We start from the raw sequence: 21,293 nt of genomic DNA, 5'->3' as shown, positions 1-21,293 counted from the left end.
ATGGTTATTACTAGTGACAAAAGAAACCCCTCTGAGGCTCCCAGTAATGAGGACAACCACAACAGTGTTCAGTATAAATGATTAAATGACTGTGTTACATGGCCTTAGGCTTGAGGGATGACTCTGCTGTCAAAAGCATCTGTCTATAACATCTGTGTAAACCTGATGTTCATCTGGTCAAATTCCAGCATAGTGGATGGATTTACCATCCTTCTGAGGCAGATTGAATGATTACTGGTTATAAATAATAGATATTATTACTTATGTAACTATGCTGTAAATCACTTTAGATAAAAGTATTGTACAAGCACATACATACCATAGCCTCGGTGGTGTATGAAGGGAGGATGATCATATGGTACTAAATGTCTGTGTGCGATCCAGTTTGGATGTTTCTGTATGTACACAGGGCCGGTGCAAAGGGATTAGGTGACCCCCTGGTCACGCCGACAACCCCTCCCTCGTTCCAGACCCCCACCCTGGTTGCAGCCCCAACTCCTACCTCTTGCGAGTGGCTGCGGCCCCACATGGCTCGCGAGCAGCAGCAAAGAGGAGTAAAGATTTGAATCCCCACGCCTCTTTGCCACCGCTGCTTGCGCCCCCTAATGGTCACCACCCTAGGCCCAGGCCTAGCTCATCTAGTGCTTCCGCCGGCCCTGTAACTTTTAAATAGCTTCACTGTGCTCAAACTTTGTGTTGAGGTAGTGTCTTGTATGGATATATGACCATTCTGCTTTTCAAAGCTTGAGAGTGATGTGGGAAGAGGGCACATGAGAGGGGGAAAATGGAAAATTTTCTCACAGGAACTGCATGAGAGGGAAATTTGAGTGCTTAGCACTGCACGACACTGGGCTGATCTGAATGAAACTTCTCCAAAAAAGATTTACCATGCTGTCGTGTGGCCTTTGCCACATCTGGAGAAACTGTGATTCTGGGGCCAAGAAAAAGAAAATGATAAGAACATAAGAACATGCCATACTGGGTCAGCCCAAGGGTCCATCAAGCCCAGCATCCTGTTTCCAACAGTGGCCAATCCAGGCCATAAGAAACTGGCAAGTAACCAAAAACTAAGTCTATTGCATGTTACTGTTGCTAGTAATAGCGGTGGTTATTATCTAAGTCAACTTAATTAATAGCAGGTAATGGACTTCTCCTCCAAGAACTTATCCAATCCTTTTTTAAACACAGCTAAACTAACTGCACTAACCACATCCTCTGGCAACAAATTCCAGAGTTTAATTGTGCGTTGAGTGAAAAAGAACTTTCTCCGATTAGTTTTAAATGTGCCACATGCTAACTTCATGGAGTGCCCCCTAGTCTTTCTATTATCTGAAAGAGTAAATAACCGATTCACATCTACCCGTTCTAGACCTCTCATGATTTTAAACACCTCTATCATATCCCCCCTCAGCCGTCTCTTCTCCAAGCTGAGGGGGGATAGTCTGAGGGGGAATAGTCTAAGGTGAGAGTAAAAGGTTGCATTACTATAAAACAATTTCAATGTCCAATTTTATCTGACTCCAAGGCAAAAGTATCAAGCGATGTAGCTCCAGAAGAAACCTCAGATTGTGAATTCTGAAGAAAATCAGTAAGATTAAATGTGGCAGGAGACATCCTTTGTGCTGCTGACTGTACATTATCTTGAACAGGCAAATAAAAAGCTTTATTTATTCATTTATTTTAAAATTTATAACCCACCCATCTACAATGCTCGGCGGCATACAGATTAACATACATAATGCAATAAAATCTAATAGAAATAATAAAACAAAAAACAAAAGATAAAACAGACAAACAGACTATCAATAATAACAAATAATGTAAAAACCATGAACTTAATGTAAACAATTGCATTATACTCATACTAGGCAAATGCTTGTTGGAATAAATGTGTGTAAATCAGATCACTTTTTGGGTTACTAGTAGGTCGTGCAACAGTCTAGTGCAGTTAGGGAAATAATTAGGGAGTATCCATTCACAGACAGCCCTCCCACTGGCGGAGCTGTAATGGATACCCTTGGTCCTAAGGTTTTATAGCAGAGCTCGGCAATTGGCTCTGGAGTCAGTCTGAGGTGAGAATAAAAGGTTGCATTTTCCTAAGTTGGGTTTTGGGCCTATCTGGAGCCTCAGAAATTCTCCGAGACCCTTCTGGGATCCACTGCTGTACTCTGCATATGAGGTGCAGAGTGGCTGTTCTGGGTCTAATTTTGAGATTTTGAACTTTCATTTAGAGGAGCCCTGCTGAAAGCCTGAGCCTTTCTGAAGCCCAGGGAATGGGGAACCCTCGGCTGAAGACACCCAGTGTTTAGGGAAGATCTGACCAATAAAGGTGGTGACCCGCTGCAGCAGATTCTTGCAGTTATTTAAGTTGGGGAAGAAGATTTGTTTTCCAACATCTGGGAGGAAGTCTTTTCTGCCCCTCTTCCTGCCCATCAAGGAGACTGGCAAATGCTGCAGTCCACCGAGAATTCCTACCAGGGGGTACCTTCAGAAGATTAATCAGCTAACTGCGAGTAAAGGTCCACCTTCAAGGGAGGACACCCATCCAGTATCCCTGAGGGATAAAAACATTAAAACTCTGAGCCAAGATAGCTTTTTGTACCATTGGGAGGGGTCTCCCATCCATCCAAGGTGGCCTAGCCCAGAGGGCCCACTGCACAAATCTAATTTGGAAGTGTGGATGGATTACTGGCCTAATAAAGAGTGATGCACAGATAGAAGAGAAAAGATATGTAATTATGAGAGAAATTGCAGAGACTGTGATATGTGGTTTACCATATTTAATTATGCCATTCAACAAAACTGTATCAATAAAACATTATTTTGGACACTGCCTACAAGGTCCAAGTGTGGTTTGTTTGGCTCACAATACACAGCTCACAGCAGAATGAGTAAACTCCCGCACGGCTCACTAGTCCACCCCATACTGGGACTGGAGAGGACTCCTTTCCACTCTTAGTCTGAAAGACTTACACCTTGGGATGGGCGGTGAAGTAAAAGTTAGCCAGTGTCCCTGCCCAGAAGAACTTACAAATAATTTTATGTCCCTCTCCGTCCTCGACTTGTACCTTAAAAAGGGGTTACATGTGTTTTTAAAGTTTTACAGAACTTCAGTAGATCAGATGCACTCCTCGTGGCTTCTGGTGACCTAAAAAATTCTCTCTTGTGATTTGTCTAACTGGACTTGTCAAAAGATAGGAATTTCAAGTACATTTTTGGAAGATGATCTTAGTAAGCACTTTTGGACAATATATCTTAAATAATGAATTAAAACACAATGGAACAATACCATTAATTGCTTTAAAAACTAAGGTGATAATCTTGAAATTCACTCACCAATGAAGTTTTAAAGAGCAGGCATAATGTGATCTCTTAACTTGGTTCCAGTGATAAGGCAAGCTGCGGCATTCTGTATTGATTGTAAGGCCTTAAAGCTAGACAGGGGAAGGCATAAAAATAAGACATTACAATAGTTCACCTGAGAGATTATTAAGGCCTGGGTTACAGTTGAATGGAGCTTATAAAAACAATTTCCAATTAGAGAGGGCTGGAGAGAGCAGGAATTAGGCCCGTGCCAGCTAAGAAAAGTAGGCCCCTATGTAAGGATCTGATGTGATACGTAATAAGAGAAATCATTTTCTAAATTTCCCAAATAATTTGTATTTATTTAAGAACGCTTTATGAGCTTTTTTGTTAGCAAATTCTTCAACTACAATTGAAAATTTTTTTTTTAATTTTATTTATATTACAGTTTAACAATTTACAAGAAACCTCTTGCATGAAATAGGGGTTTCAGTTCAAAACTTACATAAAATGTAAGAAATAATATTATCTATTATATAGCAAACATTTTTTTTTTCACAAAACCCATAATTTACATAGGTAAAAGGAGGAGAAGCAAAGGAAAATAGAGCGCATATCTTAGAAATAATACATATAAATTATTGAACATTTAACACTCATCTCTATTTACTTGACTGGTTCTTTGGTGGAATCTATCATCATTCTTAGCTGGTCAGGTTCTTGAAATACATATCTAGCATTCCTATAACTCACTAGGCATCTACATGGGTAACATAGGATAAATTGTCCACCTTTAGCCAAAACTTCAGGTCGTAATGCAAGGAATTTCTTCCTCCTCTTCTGTGTAGCCCTAGTGAGGTCTGGGAAAACCCAGATCTTCTGACAATAGAAAAGCGATGAACAAGATCTAAAGAAAAGTTTTAATATATTATCTCTATCGGATTGAAATGTGAACGAAACCAATAATGTTCCTCTATCCATTATTTCCATCTCTTGTGAGGTTTGTAGAAATTCAGTCAGATTCAAATCATTTTCTTTTGTAGATATTCCTTCTTTTATTCCCTCCAGTAGAGATCTCTCTTGCTGAGTCTGACTCCCTTTATTTCCTAGTGGCAAATAATGGGCTTTGCTTATAATTGGCATACAGGTATCTAGCATTTTGAGTATTTGACAAACATAGGGCCTCATTTTCCAAAGAGTTACCGCGCGCGATACGGCTGTACCGCCTGCGCTAAATTCGCGAACCGCGATAACAAGCATATATCGCGGTTCGCGAATGCAAATACGGAATAATGTATTCAGGGGGCGGAGTTGGGGCGGGGCAAATGTAAAGTAGGGAGGAGGTATCGCGTGGCGCGAACCCCGCGGCGGTGTTAGCGCGACGTATCGCGTGGCGCGAAACCTGCGGCGGTGTTAGCGCGGCTCCTAACGCGGCCAATAACTACAACCCTTTCAAATGCGATACAGTCTATCGCGGCGCACAGCGCGCAGCGCGCTAATAGCGCATTGAACGAAAATTTGCCAAACCAATCCCCATAGACCTACAAATGTAGAGCTGGCCTATAAAAAGGCCTGTTCTTAGTAGGTGAATCTGCTCCACACATTCACAGTGTATGGGGCAGGTGCACGCCATGGCTGACCAGGCCCAACGCAGACGCAGACGCCAGGATGTTGGTCGACGTCGCCATCGTTACAGGCATCGGATCTATCTGCCACGAACCTCATTGCTGGGAATGCCAGAGGATGTAGTCATCAGCAGATATCGCCTCAGCACTCGTGCCATCATGGAACTATATGGAGACATACGAGGTGCCCTTGAGGCCCGAACCCGAAGGAGCCGTGCCATCCCCGGCCTGACCAAACTCTTGGCCGCCCTGCATTTCACAGCAAGTGGCTCCTTCCAATCCACGGTAGCTGTTGTGGGTGGCATGTCACAGAGCACCTTTTCCCGGTGTCTGCACCAGGTCATTGCAGCTGTTATGGACCGCATGCCTCGCTACATAGCATTCCCACGCAACAGACAGGACCTGATGGACCTCAAGCGTGGTTTCTATGCCGTTGCCCGCTTTCCGAATGTCATTGGAGCTATTGACTGCACCCATGTGGCCATCGTTCCACCCCGTGAGACGGAGGCAGCCTACCGCAACAGGAAGCAGTTCCACTCCCTCAACGTGCAAGTGGTGTGTGATGCTGGAATGCGTATCCTCTCGGTGATGTCCAGATTCCCGGGGTCAGCGCACGATGCCTTCGTACTCAGGCAATCAGCTCTGTTTCGCAAATTCGAAGATGGCCTGTATGGCGATGGTTGGCTTGTAGGTAAGATCCACATTAACATGCATATAACATTTCTGCAAGGGTCATCTCTGTAATGGCACACAAAGGTGATGTAGACGCCTGTTGTGATGGAGTCACAGGTCCCCATCACAACAGACCTGAGTGGGACATTGTGTTACTGAAAGTGGTGTAATGGCTCAGGCACCCAACCATGTACCATTGGCTGCCAAGCACAAACTATGCAGTACGCCTTGTATGTGGCATGGCTTGCTCACCTCACTGCACAGGTGGGCAGCCTACACATATTGGGTGTAGGCATGGATACTGGCAGTGTGCAAGATGAATTGGGACCTCTCATGTAAGAGCAGCTCACATCCACAGGTGTTAGTGAGCCCCTGACGTTCCTGAGACCTTGCATGAACATCTCTACTCATTTGTGCACATTGAGGGGCAGCCAGTTGACACCATGTATGTTGTTGGGTAGGCATACCGACAGAGAAGGTGTACCTGAGCACATATGTCAGTACACAATGCCTGGTGTGCATACTGCATATGATTTAGACACAGGGATGTCAGGACAGTGGTGTAATGCACCAACTGCATACACAGAGCTGACATACATCTCACTGTTTAGGGGCCCTTCACGTGCTATAACGCCTAATAGCCACACACCAGCTGTGTGCCAAAGCAATCCTGACACCACACACATAAGGTGTAGGGAAACAGGAATGGGCTGCCTCGTGCCATCCGGTTCAACTGCATGTATTGAGCACATACACCCATGGGACAGAAACATAAGTATGTGTAATCTGTTCCCTATGTCATTGCTACAGGAGACGCAGCCTATGGATGCAGGCCCTGGCTGATGACCCCGATCCCCCAGCCTGCCACAGCACAACAGCTGGCCTATAATCGGTCCTTAACTGCTACCCGCATGGTCATCGAACGTACCATCGGCCTCTTGAAGAGCCGCTTCCGATGTTTGGACAAGAGTGGGGGAGCGCTACTGTATGCCCCCCCCAAGGTTGCTGAAATAATCCTGCTTTGCTGTGTGTTCCATAATGTGGCTCTTCGCCATGGAATACCTGTGGCTATAGCACCAGACCTCAGACCTGATCCCCCATGTGCGCGTGCACGACAGCATGACACCACACTCAGGGGTAGCCAGGTTCGCCACACCTTATACAGACACACTTTTAAGGTTGGCCTGGGGCAGACCCCTGCCCCAGACGGCCTGTTTGCCCACCAATGGGTTAGGACATAGGTTAGTGTGCAGAGCTCCTGTCAGTCTGCTACGTGCTTCACCTGCTATGTGTGTCCACCCAATAACTGTGTGGGGTGCTGGCCTGCCACAGAGGATGTAGGCCATAATAGGGTGGGGAAGCGCTGCCTCAAGCCTCTGCTGAGGTGCTGTATGTGTGATACCTATTCTGTGCCATTGGGCTAAGCACTTGCTACATACTCTGGGTTGCTGTGCAGTGCACTTCTGCCATTCAAGGTGTACCACACACCTGTGTTATTCCAGATATGGCACACATTATCTGATGGAGTTACCCAGCAACACAGTGCACCTCAGCAGCAAGGACGAGCTACCTGGCCATGCATGCTCCTGGAAGCAGCACACACACATGCCGTCAGACCCCTCATGATATAGATGGCCCCTGTTGGGACACACTGCCACCATTTAATGCAGGCCGGACATACTCCTGTCATGACATCTCACCTGAAGAAAGTGTCAGCAGTGCTGGCTGCACGGAGCTGTGGGCTGGGGCTACCCAGCCACCCTATGCATGTTTGGCTACAAAGGTGATGGCCTGACTGTTGGCATGTGATGGGGAGGACAGCGTGTCAGGCAGGGCGAGAAACCAATGGCTGACCCTATCATCTATGGAGACGCCAGACATGGCTGTTCATGCAGGCTTGTCCATAACTCCACTATTATTTAACTCCTAACAGTCAACACACCTCACCATAGATAGGACTATTAGCTACCTCTGACAATGTGATTATATATACGTATCTTGTTTTCCTTTTCATATGTTGCCTTCTTACTCCATATTCTATATTCCGCTGTTACATGTAACAGGTTTTTCTGCACTATTGTTCAAGTGTAAGCTTATTTTGCACTCCTGTGTCATGTGAACCAGCATGATGGGACTATTGTCAGGAATGTTGGGATATAACAAACTGAAATAAATAATTACAATAAATAAAGGATTCCTCATACAGGAAGCATGTGTGGCTCCTAAAGTATGTAGGATACAGTGGCCTGTCGCCCTCATACTGTACGGTATAATGGTACACAGGGCAGGAAGGTGACCGATTGGGCTGAGGATTGGTCTGCGCTCTGACCATAACCATGCCTCCCCCCCAGTCTGGCCACAAGATATGCAAACCCATCCCACCCAGCTTGTGTGACTGGGACAGGTTGCTGTGTTGCCACTATCTGACAATGATGGTGTTGCCCACTGCAGCACCCCATACCAGGATGGCATCTCGGGGTACAGGTGGTACCTAGGCTCTGCATTACACACCCCCCCCCCCCCTCACCACCATCCACTCTTGCTTTGGCCCTCAAGCATGATCCCATGCAGATGTACACCTGGAGCCTACAGGTACTGGACCTTATGAGGGTGCACCTGTCTGGCAGCATGTGACCTGGCTGCATCCAGCGATGTCTTCCACAAGGGTATATAAGGAGGGCCAACGGTGCCATCAGCCCCTGCCATGGCTGCTCACAGTGTTCAAATACCTCACACTTGGCCAAGCACATGTGCATCCTTAACAATTGTGCTATCTGCTGCACCACAGTTGTATGGTCCTGGTTTCCACTAGCTGGGTATGCAGACGTTAAACAGGCTGCACGGTATATGCTGTATGTTCTGACATGGCTACCTGTTCTTAATGAGGTGGAATGTGTCAGTGAAGCAAGATGTGCCTAAGGGCGCTGACAAATACCATCACAGTGTTCATTGTTGCACTTGGCCTCTGCCTCAGTGCATACACAGGCCACACAGTGCCATGGACATGGAGGCAACACTGTACACCATGTATGGCAAGCGTTCGACAGGTGACAGCTTCCTGATGTCCACGTACAGTGGACAACCATCAGTCATGGTTTGTGTCCTCCATGGCTGCACCAACAGAGTCCTTAGTAATGCCATGAGTACAGAAGTGTGTGACACCCAATGATACAGATCTTCATTATAATCTACTGAATTAGAACAGGCCAACAATCATTCACATGCTGCAGAACCCCAGTGTACCTCCCTCCCTACAGGTGTGCTGGTCAGTCAGACGGTGACAGCTGACCAGTGTGGCACACACATCATTATCAGCAGAACATTACTGTTTCCACATGCTGAATGACCTGTGGCACTGCCTGACAGGCCATATGTGTAGGAGACCCCTTTACCTTGCTTCCCAAGTATGTAGTGCACAGGAGCTGGTGCACAGTGGTGGTACCAGTACTGCTAACTGCGCTGTGTGCAGGCATATAGGGAATAAGGGCCACACATGGACCTACATGTCCCTCCGCGTGACATAGCTGCACCCATATTGGTACGTTGGGAGGGTAGGCGTCCCATCCACATTATGTCCCTCAAAAAAGGCTTGCAGGTACAGGAGCTACACGACAGGGTTTGTGGCACAATGGGTGTGAGGTGGCTACATAACATGATGGTGACACAGGTCATACAGTCTGTGTTAAATGTCTGCTGAAAATGATGTGTGAGCAACATTGTTCACCTGTAACTGTCGCAACTGCACACCTGTGGGAAGGAAGGTCCACTGGGGTTCTGCAGCATGTGAATGATTGTTGCACTTTTGAGGGACAGTTATGTCTAACAAATATCTGTCACAACTGACCGATACCTGTGACTGCCCTGTACTGGTTAGCCAATCAACATGCCCTATCACCAAGGACAGTCCACCTTGGTGAGTGGCTGGCATATGTGTGTGTAGTGACCTTACATATGTGAAGACACTGTAGGACTGTGGACCACACAGTGTGGGCCATCAGATGGTGGGCCATGTCCACCATTGGAACAGGTAATGGAGGAGCCATGCACACCCCACAGCTAGGAGATGGCACCAGAGGGATGTGTGCCACTATGGATGGGGACCCCTTGTTGTGATATCTGCACCTTTCAGACCCACAAACTCCTACATGGGTGAGTAACAGTGACTGCACAACAGCAGTCACCACATCAGTGTGCACATGGACACCCGCTAAACACACTTAAGGGCTGTTAACCATGTGTTACACTGTGTGCACCCTGTACACAGGTATGACATGTTGCCATTAATATTGTCCCCTCTCTGTACAACTAACAGCCCACTTAGCTGGCTGCTGACAGTCTGTGCAACTGCTGTAATACACAGCATGCAGATAGCCACATTACCTTTCCCCTCCCACACTTGTCAGGGGCCCACAACCTTAATGCTATAAGCGTGCCCATAGGATGGCGTTCCTGGCACACAACCATGCTGCCATGGTGGGGATGCACAACGATATATGGGATTGCACACGGTACATGCTTCGCATGTACAGCTGGAAAGGCCTACACAGTATTGTATGCCAATGGTGCCTGGAAATTAAGAGTGTGCATGCCCTACCACTATCATGGATGTCGTGCATGCCAACCTCTCGGTCAGTCACCCAGCAGTGCTGGATGCTATCATCCAGTTACCTGCATAGGTGAGAGACCATCTAGGAAGCAAAGTTGGCTAGTACCTTAGCATCAGTTCGCCTTACTTACATGGTGTGGGTCATGCACAGATAGGTACCATACTGAACCCTGGTCAGATATCCATGTCTGGCCTCCTCACCAACATCAGTGCATGACATGAGCAGTGCTATTGCAAGACATAGCTGCCCACCTCTTCCCCTTTCCTCACAGATCAGGAGTGCTGGCATACATCAGCAGACTCCATTACTGTGCATTCCCTGTACTGAGGAACAATACCTCTTCCACTGTCAGGGACATGTCTGGTACTGCCCTATGTTTGACTCTGTAAGGTATGTGGCAGACAGGTGTACATGTAGCAATAGTGACCCTCAGGCAGGGGACAGTTTGGACACTCTGTATTGCTGCAATGTGGGATATAGCATGCAAGGTGTGGCGGGGGGACACCAACAGCACATTAGGAACATAACAACGACACAATAGGTGGCAGGTTAAACAGGATATTTATTCCTGACAACATTCAGCAGGGTATAGTCAAGTATTATGTGAGCAGTAACAGCATACAATTGATGTTCCTAGGTATTCATTATCTGCAAGTACTAGATAGCTAATGGATCCAAAGGGATCCAAATCCGGACTACATCACTCCACCATCAGCAGTATTCACACATATGCAGGTAGTGGGTGTTATCAGTACTGGCAAAGCATGATTACCTAGGAACAGGAAGTGGCACCCCAATAGCTTGGATACTGTAATACATAGTTTACCGCTGGTCAGTATACAATGAGTAGACAGGCATAGGCCCCAGGCAGTCCATGTTGAAAGAGTGCACTGAAAGAGGACAGCCTGACAGGCCAGCCAGCAGAGTGAAAGTCCAGGCCCCAGGCAGTCCATGTTGAAAGAGTGCACTGAAAGAGGACAGCCTGACAGGCCAGCCAGCAGAGTGAAAGTCCAGGCCCCAGGCAGTCCATGTTGAAAGAGTGCACTGAAAGAGGACAGCCTGACAGGCCAGCCAGCAGACAAGGTACCCAGCGGTTCAGCATGTAGGCAGCAGGCAAATACATGACGGTTCAGGCTACAGCAGTGAAGGGTCAGGACCAGACAGCAGCAGCAGGCGGAGGACACAGCAGCAGCAGCAGCAGCAGCAGGAGACCCAGGAGGACACAGCAGCAGCAGCAGCAGCAGGAGACCCAGGAGGACACAGCAACAGCAGGAGACCCAGGAGGACACAGCAGCAGCAGCAGCAGGAGACCCAGGAGGACACAGCAGCAGCAGCAGCAGGAGACCCAGGAGGACACAGCAGCAGCAGCAGCAGCAGGCGGAGGCCCAGGAGGACACAGCAGCACATGGCGTTTGGAGACATGAGGCACAGATTGCACCACACAACCAGCATCAACATGCCGTCAGCAGACCGGTCATCCTACAGCACACTGCCAGATTGTGCAGCTCTTGAAACAGAAGGTGGCAGACAGCAGAGTGGCACAGCGAATGGCGGTGGGAGACAGCAGAGTGGCACAGCGAATGGCGGTGGGAGACAGCAGAGTGGCACAGCGGATGGCGGTGGAACAGGTGAGCAGGTGGGTGGGAGCTTTGCATGGTGCGTCCCCCTCCATCTCGACGGCACTGCCCCTCTGTGGGGAGCAGCCAGCAGGACATCCTCTTCCATCTCGACGGCACTGCCCCTCTGTGGGGAGCAGCCAGCAGGACATCCTCTTCCATCTCGACGGCACTGCCCCTCTGTGGGGAGCAGCCAGCAGGACATCCTCTTCCATCTCGACGGCACTGCCCCTCTGTGGGGAGCAGCCAGCAGGACATCCTCTTCCATCTCGACGGCACTGCCCCTCTGTGGGGAGCAGCCAGCAGGACATCCTCTTCCATCTCGACGGCACTGCCCCTCTGTGGGGAGCAGCCAGCAGGACATCCTCTTCCATCTCGACGGCACTGCCCCTCTGTGGGGAGCAGCCAGCAGGACATCCTCTTCCATCTCGACGGCACTGCCCCTCTGTGGGGAGCAGCCAGCAGGACATGTTCTTCCATCTCGACGGCACTGCCCCTCTGTGGGGGTGTGCATCACAGTGTTGATTGGGTGTACCTGCCCATACCCCATTTATGGGCATGTTGGTCCCCTCAGGGCCCCTTGCCACGTCCAGATGGTCCACTGGGTGGTGGCAGCTTCTTCGGTGGACGGCCCCTGCGGCCTCGGGACACTGAGGGACTTGGCTGGGGCGTTGAGGTTGCCGATGAGGATGCCTGCACGTCCGGCAGCCGCTGCACAATCTGCATCATGATGGTGCTGAGCGTGCCTATTGCTGCAGAGAGGCTGCTCCCTACATTTGTCAGCGCTGCTGTCATCAGGTGGAGGTCTTGCCTCTGCTGCCTCCATGCTCGCCTCAGGGCACGTAACTCCAGCGCCACCTGTTGCACCGTTGCGTCAGCCACTGGTTGCACCTGGGGTTGCAGAGGTGGCGCTGCTGGCGGTTCCCCCGGGCCAGGGGGATGTCCCATGACCATTGCTGGCCCAGCTTCCAGTGCAGGGCTGACTGGGGACATCACTGGTGTGTCCGGGATGGGTGGGGTACCCACTGAGCTCCCCGGGATGGCTGCCCGCAGAGGAGTGTGGGGGTGGCCCCACTCGAACTCCTCAAAGGCCTCAGTCAGGGTATAGGGGCTGCCTGGGGGTGGCATTGTAGCCTGCACCACCTCCTCCTCCTGCTCCTCCTCCTCTGACCACTGTGTCTCCGCGTCCATGTAGAATGGCCTCGTCAGCATGGGCGGCCGCCTGAGCCCTGGTGGATCCCTGCTTGTACCTGGGCCCTCCCAGCTGTCATCAGAGGGCTGCTGCCTGGGACCAGATGGCTCTGTAGGAAGATTGGGGAGAAAGGGGATATACTGCATCAGTAACACAGCTGTTCTGTCATATTACTGTGATGTCACACAGGGGCAGCTAATGTAAAACCAACATGTCATTCTGCATATACAGTACAGTTGAGTCCTTTGGGACATTCCTCATGGCATGGGTGGTGGGGCTGAGGCCTGAGGCCTGGCCCTCATGGAGACAGTGAGCTGTTGCCAGCATGCCTTGCACCCTGCTGCCTGCCCCTTGCTGACTGGGGGAGGGGGGCCCAGCTCACTGTGTCAGTTAGGGCCTGGCCCTCATGGAGACAGTGAGCTGTTACCAGCATGCCTTGCACCCTGCTGCCTGCCCCTTGCTGACTGGGGGAGGGGGGGCCACTACAGTTCTGCAGAGCACATGGGTAACAGAAACTGAAACCTGGCCTAAACATTGTGTCACGACCGTTCACGGGGGGGGCCCAGAGGGCAGCTTACCATCTTCGAGGTGGGATGTATCCAGGTGGGGATGCAATCCCTCGAAGACATCTGGTCCCAGCCGCTCCATCAGTTGCTGCTCCATTGGGGTGAACCGGATGGGGCATGGGGACCGTCCGCCTGTGTTCTTCAGGTACTGGTTCCTGTCAGCGATGCGGGTCTTCAGCTGGGCCTTAATGTCGCGGTAGCGGTGGGCCACCTGCTCCCCGGTGCGAGGGATGTCGCTCTGCCGCTGTATGTGCCCAGCTATGCTGGACCAGATCTCGGCCTTTGCTGCCTTGCTGGTCCTCACCGACAGGTTCCCAAACAGCCGCGCATAGTGGCGCAGGACACCCTCGATGAGCATGTCATTGTCCTCCTGGCTGAACCTGAGGGCACGCTGCCTGACCCTGGCCTGGCTGCCTGGTTGGGGTGCCACTTCCGGAGGGTTTTCCTCCCTGTCCTCTCTCTCCACCCCCCCAGGTTCCCCACTCCCTTCCTCCCCCCCCACCTGACCCTGCACTTCCCACTCCCTTTCCCTCTGCCCTTCCTGTCTAGCCCTACCTCTTCCCGCCATCCTATCCTGCCTCACCCCATCCCCCTCCCCCTCCCTCCTATCTCTTCCCTCCTGCCTATCTCTCCCACTACCCCTGTCCCTGTCCCTGCTCCTACTCCTCAGTCCCCTACGTCCCTCCTCCTCCTCCTCCTCCCCCCCCCTCCCCCTCCCCCTCCCCCTCCCCTACTCTCAACACCCCTCTTCTCTCCTCTCCTGCCACTCCTCTCACGCTCCATCCTCCTCTCTCCTCCTCACCACCACCAACACCACCACCACCACCACACTCCTCTCCTCCTCACCACCACCACCACCACCACCACACTCCTCTCTCCTCCTCCTCACCACCACCACCACCAACACACTCCTCTCTCCTCCTCCTCACCACCACCAACACACTCCTCTCTCCTCCTCCTCACCACCACCACCACCAACACACTCCTCCTCCTCCTCCTCCTCCTCCTCCCCCTCCTCCACACAGATGGACAAACAATTGACTAACAAACTTGCACTCAAACACAGATTACAAAAGACACAAGGTAAAGGGTAACAAATTATAACAGAAACACAGGACAGCGCACTCAGTATTCAATTCTCTAAACCACTTCTCTATACCACCAACACCTACCTTCTCTATCCAACACTCCTTCCAAACCCTCAAAGGAGGAGGGGCAGGAAGTCAGGTTTTATACCAGACACATTATCGCGTGACGCGGTACGCGATATTATTTTGAACTTTTCATCGCGTACTGCGATATTTGTTTCGCCGCACGCAAAACAGCTTCGCCGCACGCGAACCCGTTTCGCCGCACGCGATAGTAGCGCATGCGGCGAAACATTCGCGAACCACGAAAAAACACCTATTTGCATGGGCCACGCCCCCGATTTCTATCGCACGCGGTAACAATGCGTTACCACTGCGATAATGGAAAATGAGGCCCATAGTCCTTATACAACTCAATCGGTGCCACCTGTGGTATTATAGGGAAATTCAAGATCCGAAGATTCAATATATGCATGTTATTCTCTAGATATTCCAACCTTTTACTATTTATTAGATAAGACTGAATTAAGTTAGTTTGTACATGCTCAATCTTATTCAATCTTGATTCCACCTCTATAATTTTTTGTTAGTGATGTTCCAAAATATCAGAATTTTTCTTTAGGGCATTGTTAGTCTCCATTACAACCCCCTTATTAACGTTGTTACAGCATTTTCTAATCTCACTATCGCTGTCCATAAAGTGTCCAAGGTAATATTAGCAGGTTTAAGAGTCTTACTCTTACCGCTAAGAATGTTTAGATTCCCTCCTTCAGGACATGGACTCACTGTTTCAGGGGAGCTGAGCGTCATTCCGCCTAGATCTTCTGGCGTCAATGTAACCATTTTCACTGATTGCTTAGGTAATGGTGTCCTTGCTGCAGCCTGCAGCTCCTCCTCAATTCCAGGTATTGATCTACTACCCCTGGCTCTCACTTCCTCAGTCTGCCAAATTCTCCTGCTCTCCTGAAGCTCCTCTGTTTCTGGAGTGTCTGTGTTTGAGACCGCTCCCGGAGGTGTAGGTGTTGCCGGTGCCCCCGGGGTCAACAAGATTTTATCAGCCATAGGAGGGAGACTCCGCTCTAAGTCCCCCTCCAATGTGGCTTTCACACCAGGTATTTGGACGAGGTTTGCCGAAAAACATTCCTCGATTTTCATCTGGACGAGCTCAGGTAATTTGGTTTCTAAAGGCTCGACTCCCTTGAGTTTTGCCTTTCATTTTGTGTGCGGCATCGCAGCAGTAATACAAGGAAATCGTCCGAGGCAAGAGGAGCGTTTGAAGCATGTCGTTCAATGAACGGCCAATTTGCTTCTCCTCCCCTACAATTGAAATTTTTATTTATACATGTTAGAAATTGATATATTTAGCTTTTTTTTTTTTTTTTTTAATTTTGCCCAACAAAATAGGCCCCTTGAACATTGTAGGCCCTATCCAAATGGCCATGCTGGCACCCCCTCTCTCTTGGAGTGCAATTAGATTACTGACCTGAGGTTTGAAAGATAAAGAAGAATCAAATATGATCCCCAGATTCTGAAGTTTCCCGGATATAATTATAGGAACATTTTCTAAAAGCAAAAATGGAGGGGGATCAACTGGAGAATATCTAGAAAAAAAATCACATTTCTTTTTTTTTTTTAACATTAAGCAAAAGCCTATTTTCAGCAATAGCAGACAGACAACCAGAAATTGTTACTAATGTATCTGAAATGGTAGAAGAAACAGGTAAATAAAACTGGATATCATTCACATTTGGACGATAGCCACCTGACAGGTTAGCTAAAAGTTGGCATGATGGGAACACGTAAAAATTAAAAAGGGTTGCAGATAATGCAGATCTTTGTGGTACACCAGTATCCAGTCCAAACAGACAAGACTTGATTCCTGAAACATTAATATATTGAGAGCGGTCAGATAAAAATGATTGAACTCAAGCTAAAACAACTGAGGATAAACCAGTCTCTTCAAGATGAAGTAATAATATCTTGTGGTCCAAAATATCAAATGCAGAAGTAATATCAAGCATCATGAGTTCCAGTATCAAAACCTCACCGAATAACATCTGACACAGACAAAAGAAGTGTTTCAGTCCCATGTGATGGTTGAAACCCAAATTGGAAACTGTCAAGAACATTACTTTATTCAATGTAAGAATTTAATTGATTATGGACCACTTTTTCAAGAACTTTGGCCAAAAATGGTAGTGAAGAGGTAGATCGGTACTTAGACAATTCAGAAGTATCTAAATCTGTGGTTTTTTGTTGTTGTTGTTGTTGATTTTTAACAATGGGCGTACTGAGGCAGTTTTTAGTGTAGTCGGAACCATCCCTTTGGTCAAGGAAAGATTAACAAAGGTGGTTAGAGGTTTTCTTAATTCAGACCTCAACATTTTAAAATGAGCATTAGAGCAATTGCTGAGTGGGCAAAATATGATGTGAAGACTGGAAACAATATCAACAATTTCACTCTGAGGAACTAAATCAAGTTTCATATCTTTCAAATTCAGAAACAAAGGTGCCTGGTAAAGAATCAGTACAGCTATTAAATGAACTTCCAAGAAGTTTCATCTTATCTGAAAAATGAGTTGCTAAGATGTCACTCATCTCAGGATTGAGACATGTAGGTTCATTAGCAGCAACTGTATCTGTAAAGTTTTTAACAACATAAAAAAGTTCTTTTGGTCAATTAGAGCAATTATTAATGAGATTGGAGTAATAAGATTTAAGTGATTGAACATTTGGGTATTTAATGTATAGATTATGTACCCGTGTGATTAGAGCCCAGTTTGGGAATGGAATGACATCAACCGTGTCACATACAACCTTTCTGACACTCACTCTGGCACAGATTCTAAGTCTCTGAGATAATGTATATAATGTAATTTATTGATGGTAAATATGTATAGGTAAATTTATATTTCAATGTTCAATTTTCAATTCCCCATACTATATGATATGCAAATAGGTCTAACTACCAAGTGTCCTCCCTTTTCTTACCGCTCCCTGAAGTGAAGTGTCCATATCACTTCTGCATGTCTCCTTCGGTTCTTAGGCCCACCTTAGCATGGTTTGGTCTGTCTCCTTCTGGTCATATCTTTGGCTGGGCTGCTTACATCTGCTTTGGGCTATCCGGTAGTACACCCAAGGCTTGGTCATCTGCCCAAGTAGTCTGCGTTGGGCTGGGAGTTTTGGCCCGGAGAAGTTGGGGTTGAGTGTTTGCCCATATATATTGGGGCTGAGCATTTGCCAAAAAATCAGGCCTCCAGTCTCACTCTTTTATGATACTGACTTATGCACTTAAGGAGCAAGATTGCATGTCTTTCATCTTATTGGTTGGATCTGATTGTATGTTTTTCCTGCAATGAATAGCAAAGAGTACATGTCTCTTGTTTCATTGGTTGGAGCCTGAAAACAAACCTACACTCCCTTAAATGTCAGGGCATCTGGGTTATTTGGGTCAAAAGAAACCAAAATGGTTCATTACAACATCTCACGCTGATTACTAGGGATGTGAATCGTTTTTGAACGATTAAAATTATCGTCAGATAATTTTAAAATCGTTCTAAATCGTTAGAGTGCACGATACAATACAAATGCCCCCGATTTATCGTCAGGGGCATTTGTATTGTATCGTTAAATAGGGCACGGGAATTATTTGGGGGAGGGCGGGAAAACCAGCACACCAAAACAACCCCTAAACCCACCCCGACCCTTTAAAACCAATTCCTTACCCTCCCCCACCCTCCTGAACCCCCCCAAAATGTTAAGTTACCTGGTGGTCCAGTGGGGGGGTCCCGGCGCAATCTCCCGCTCTCGGGCCATCGGCGCCATTTTGGCTGCCACTAATTAAAATGGCGCCGATGGCCCGATAAAAAAAACAAAACACCCGACCCTTTAAATCGACCCCCCCCCCCCACCCTCCCAACCCTTTTTTTTAGGGAGGCCCGCGCCGCTAAAAAAAAATAACCCACCCGACCCTTTAAATCGACCCCCCCCCCCGACCCCCCAAAACCTTTTAAAATTACCTGGTGGTCCAGGGGGCCTCGGGGAGAGATCCAGGGGGGCCTCGGGGAGAGGAGAGATCCAGGGGGGCCTCGGGAAGAGATTTCCCGTTCCCAGGCATCAGCTGTTCTAAAAAAAAATGGCGCCGATGCCCCTTTGCCCTTACCATGTGACAGGGTATCCGTGCCATTGGCCGGCCCCTGTCACATGGTAGGAACACTGGATGGCTGGCGCCAAGATGGCGGGGGGAGGGGTGCTTTCACTCATTTAGGCTGGCAGCCATCTTGTAGCTCTTGACCACCATCTTGCGGTAAGTAGATAGAGGTCTCTTATATTATAGCCCCCACATAGCTTACATTTTAAGGTGGCAGTGGTAGGAAAAAGACTGAATGGTCCGCCCAGCAAATTTCTTACCCCCATGTTTCTGCTAAGAGTAATAACTGCCGCTTCGTGTAGGTTACTCCAAGCCCTATGTTAAGAGTAATAATATCTGCATTCAAAACTATAACATAATTACCACTAGCACATTATGGGAGTGAGCAGTCTTCCTGATAACTTAGGCCAGCAGTTCTCAACCGGTGTGTCGTGACGCACCAGTGTATTGCCAAGCACCAGCAGGTGTGTCACGGCTCCTGGTGTCCCACTGCTCCACTTGTGCTTCCCTTCTCCCCAGGGGCGGGGCTGAAGAATGGAGAGATCTGTGTGCCGCCACCGGAGGCCGGGCTGGCGGGGCCGAAGAATGGAGAGATGCTGCGCACCGCTGCTGGAGGTGGGGCCGAAGAATGGAGAGACTCTGCGTGCTGCTGGAAGCCAGGCCGGCAGCGGCTGGAGAGACGTTGCATGCCGCCGGAGGTCAGGCCAGCGGTGACTGATAAGCGGAGGCCAGGCTTATTGGGCCAAACAATGAGAAGAGGCTCCATATGAGCTTGTGTGTGTGTGTGTGTGTGTGTGTGGTAGAATGGGTGCCTGGGTGCATGAGTGAGAACTTGTATGTGTGTGGTACAATGGGTTCAAGAGTGGCAGTGTATGTGTGTGGTTGTAAGTGACAGTATGTGTGAGCTTGTATGTAAGTGACAGAGCATGTGTGTGATTGAGAGAGAGAGAGACTGGTCAGAGGTGATGTGTTTCTGTGACAGAGACTGGTCAGGAAGATGACTGGTGTGTGTGTGTGTGAGAGACAGAGACTGGTCAGCGAGGTGACTTGTGTCTGTGTGAGAGAGACAGATACTGGTCAGGGAGGTGACTGATGTGTGTGTGAGGAAGAGATACTAGTTAGGGCGGTTACTGCTCTGTGTGAGACAGAGACTGGTTGTGACTGGTTGTGGGCCCTAAGGAAGAGGACTGAGGACAGAGCTTCAGCAGCCACTGCTGCTTCTGGTGTGTGCTTTTGGCCTGCAAGGGAAAGGAGTAGGAGAGTTGCTGGAGAGCATAAGTAAAGGGGGCTTTTTAAGTTTATTTTTCTTGATTGACTGCCATTTTAATTATTGGGTATTATGTGATGTGTCTGCTGTTTTGAAATATTTTATTGATATTTGGACAATTTTTAATAATTTTTATGAGTTTTTAATTGTTGGTTGTTATTCTGTTCATCAGCTGTTTTGTAACATTTATTAGTATAGTTTTACAATTATTTCTAAATGGGTATCATCTATAGCATCTTGGCTTGCTCTGTTTTCCTAATAGTCGGTGTATTATTGTTTAGGGCCTGGTTAAATATTTGTAGTGGTAAATTGCTGTCTTTTCATAAGGAGGGGTATTGTGCCTGCCAGTAAAGAGAGTTTGTTTTGCTTTTACTGAGATGTCATCAGATCCAGAATATCGTTTTTTGTATGGTGAGTTGTACGGGTAATGCCCTAGTTCTGTTCTGCACCCATTGTTGGGGGCCGAGGGGGTTCCTGAGGATGCAGAATGTATATTTACATTTTGCCCTGTGATGGTCACATGTTCAGTGTGTCACGCATGTGAGAACCAATTGTCAGGTGTGTCCCGGCCGAAAAAAGGTTTAGGCAAAGCTGCTTGAACATGCTTTGCTTTGGACTTGGTTTTTGCTACAGTCTTGCAAGTGACAATTCTGGGGGCCACGGGAGCATCCATTTGTTGACAGACTGTCCTGCTATCTAATGTCCTTATTAATACTCTCTTCAGACCTTTTAATATAATGTGTATGAATCCAGTCTGATTTGCAGACTTCCAGCATTTGCATGCAGTTATTAAAAAATACAGCTTTTGCTAAGTTTCTATTTTATATTGCATCCCCCACGGCCATCACTTGAATGACAGCATTTTCTGTGTGTCATCTTTTCTCTTTCCTTAGCAGGATGTTTTATGGCACCCAGGGATTTGCATGTTTCCTGCGTGTCATCCTCCACATCCTTTTGACATCCCAGCAAAGGTTACATGAGGGGACTTGCCTCTGGTACTACAGGAGTTGGGCAACTACTTCCATGCCTTACTTATTTGAGCTGTGCCAGATTGTAGCAGAGAAGCTATGGCTTGCTTGGAAATGGAGGCAACAAGTTGAGAATTAGAAGCCAAAATGTCCAAACTTTGGATTCTTTATTGTGGAAGCAAATATCTTTAAAAAAAAGCCAGACTCAGGCCGGGTTTCGCCCTCTTACAATGGGGCTG

At 48.1% G+C, this 21,293-nt stretch overlaps 1 long non-coding RNA gene across 2 annotated transcripts in view; it reads right to left on the bottom strand.

The window, feature by feature from the left end:
- The window catches only part of LOC115097934, a 120,341-nt gene that overhangs the window by 16,674 nt on the left and 82,374 nt on the right, over positions 1 to 21,293 (bottom strand). For both annotated transcript variants that reach the window (XR_003858369.1, XR_003858368.1), the window contains exon 5: positions 3,337 to 3,434. This is a non-coding gene — a long non-coding RNA (uncharacterized LOC115097934). The remainder of the gene's footprint in view (positions 1 to 3,336; positions 3,435 to 21,293) is intronic.

Source organism: Rhinatrema bivittatum, chromosome 8 (genome assembly GCF_901001135.1).
Source record: "Rhinatrema bivittatum chromosome 8, aRhiBiv1.1, whole genome shotgun sequence".
NCBI lineage: Eukaryota > Metazoa > Chordata > Amphibia > Gymnophiona > Rhinatrematidae > Rhinatrema > Rhinatrema bivittatum.
This window is presented reverse-complemented; position numbering and strand designations above follow the sequence as displayed.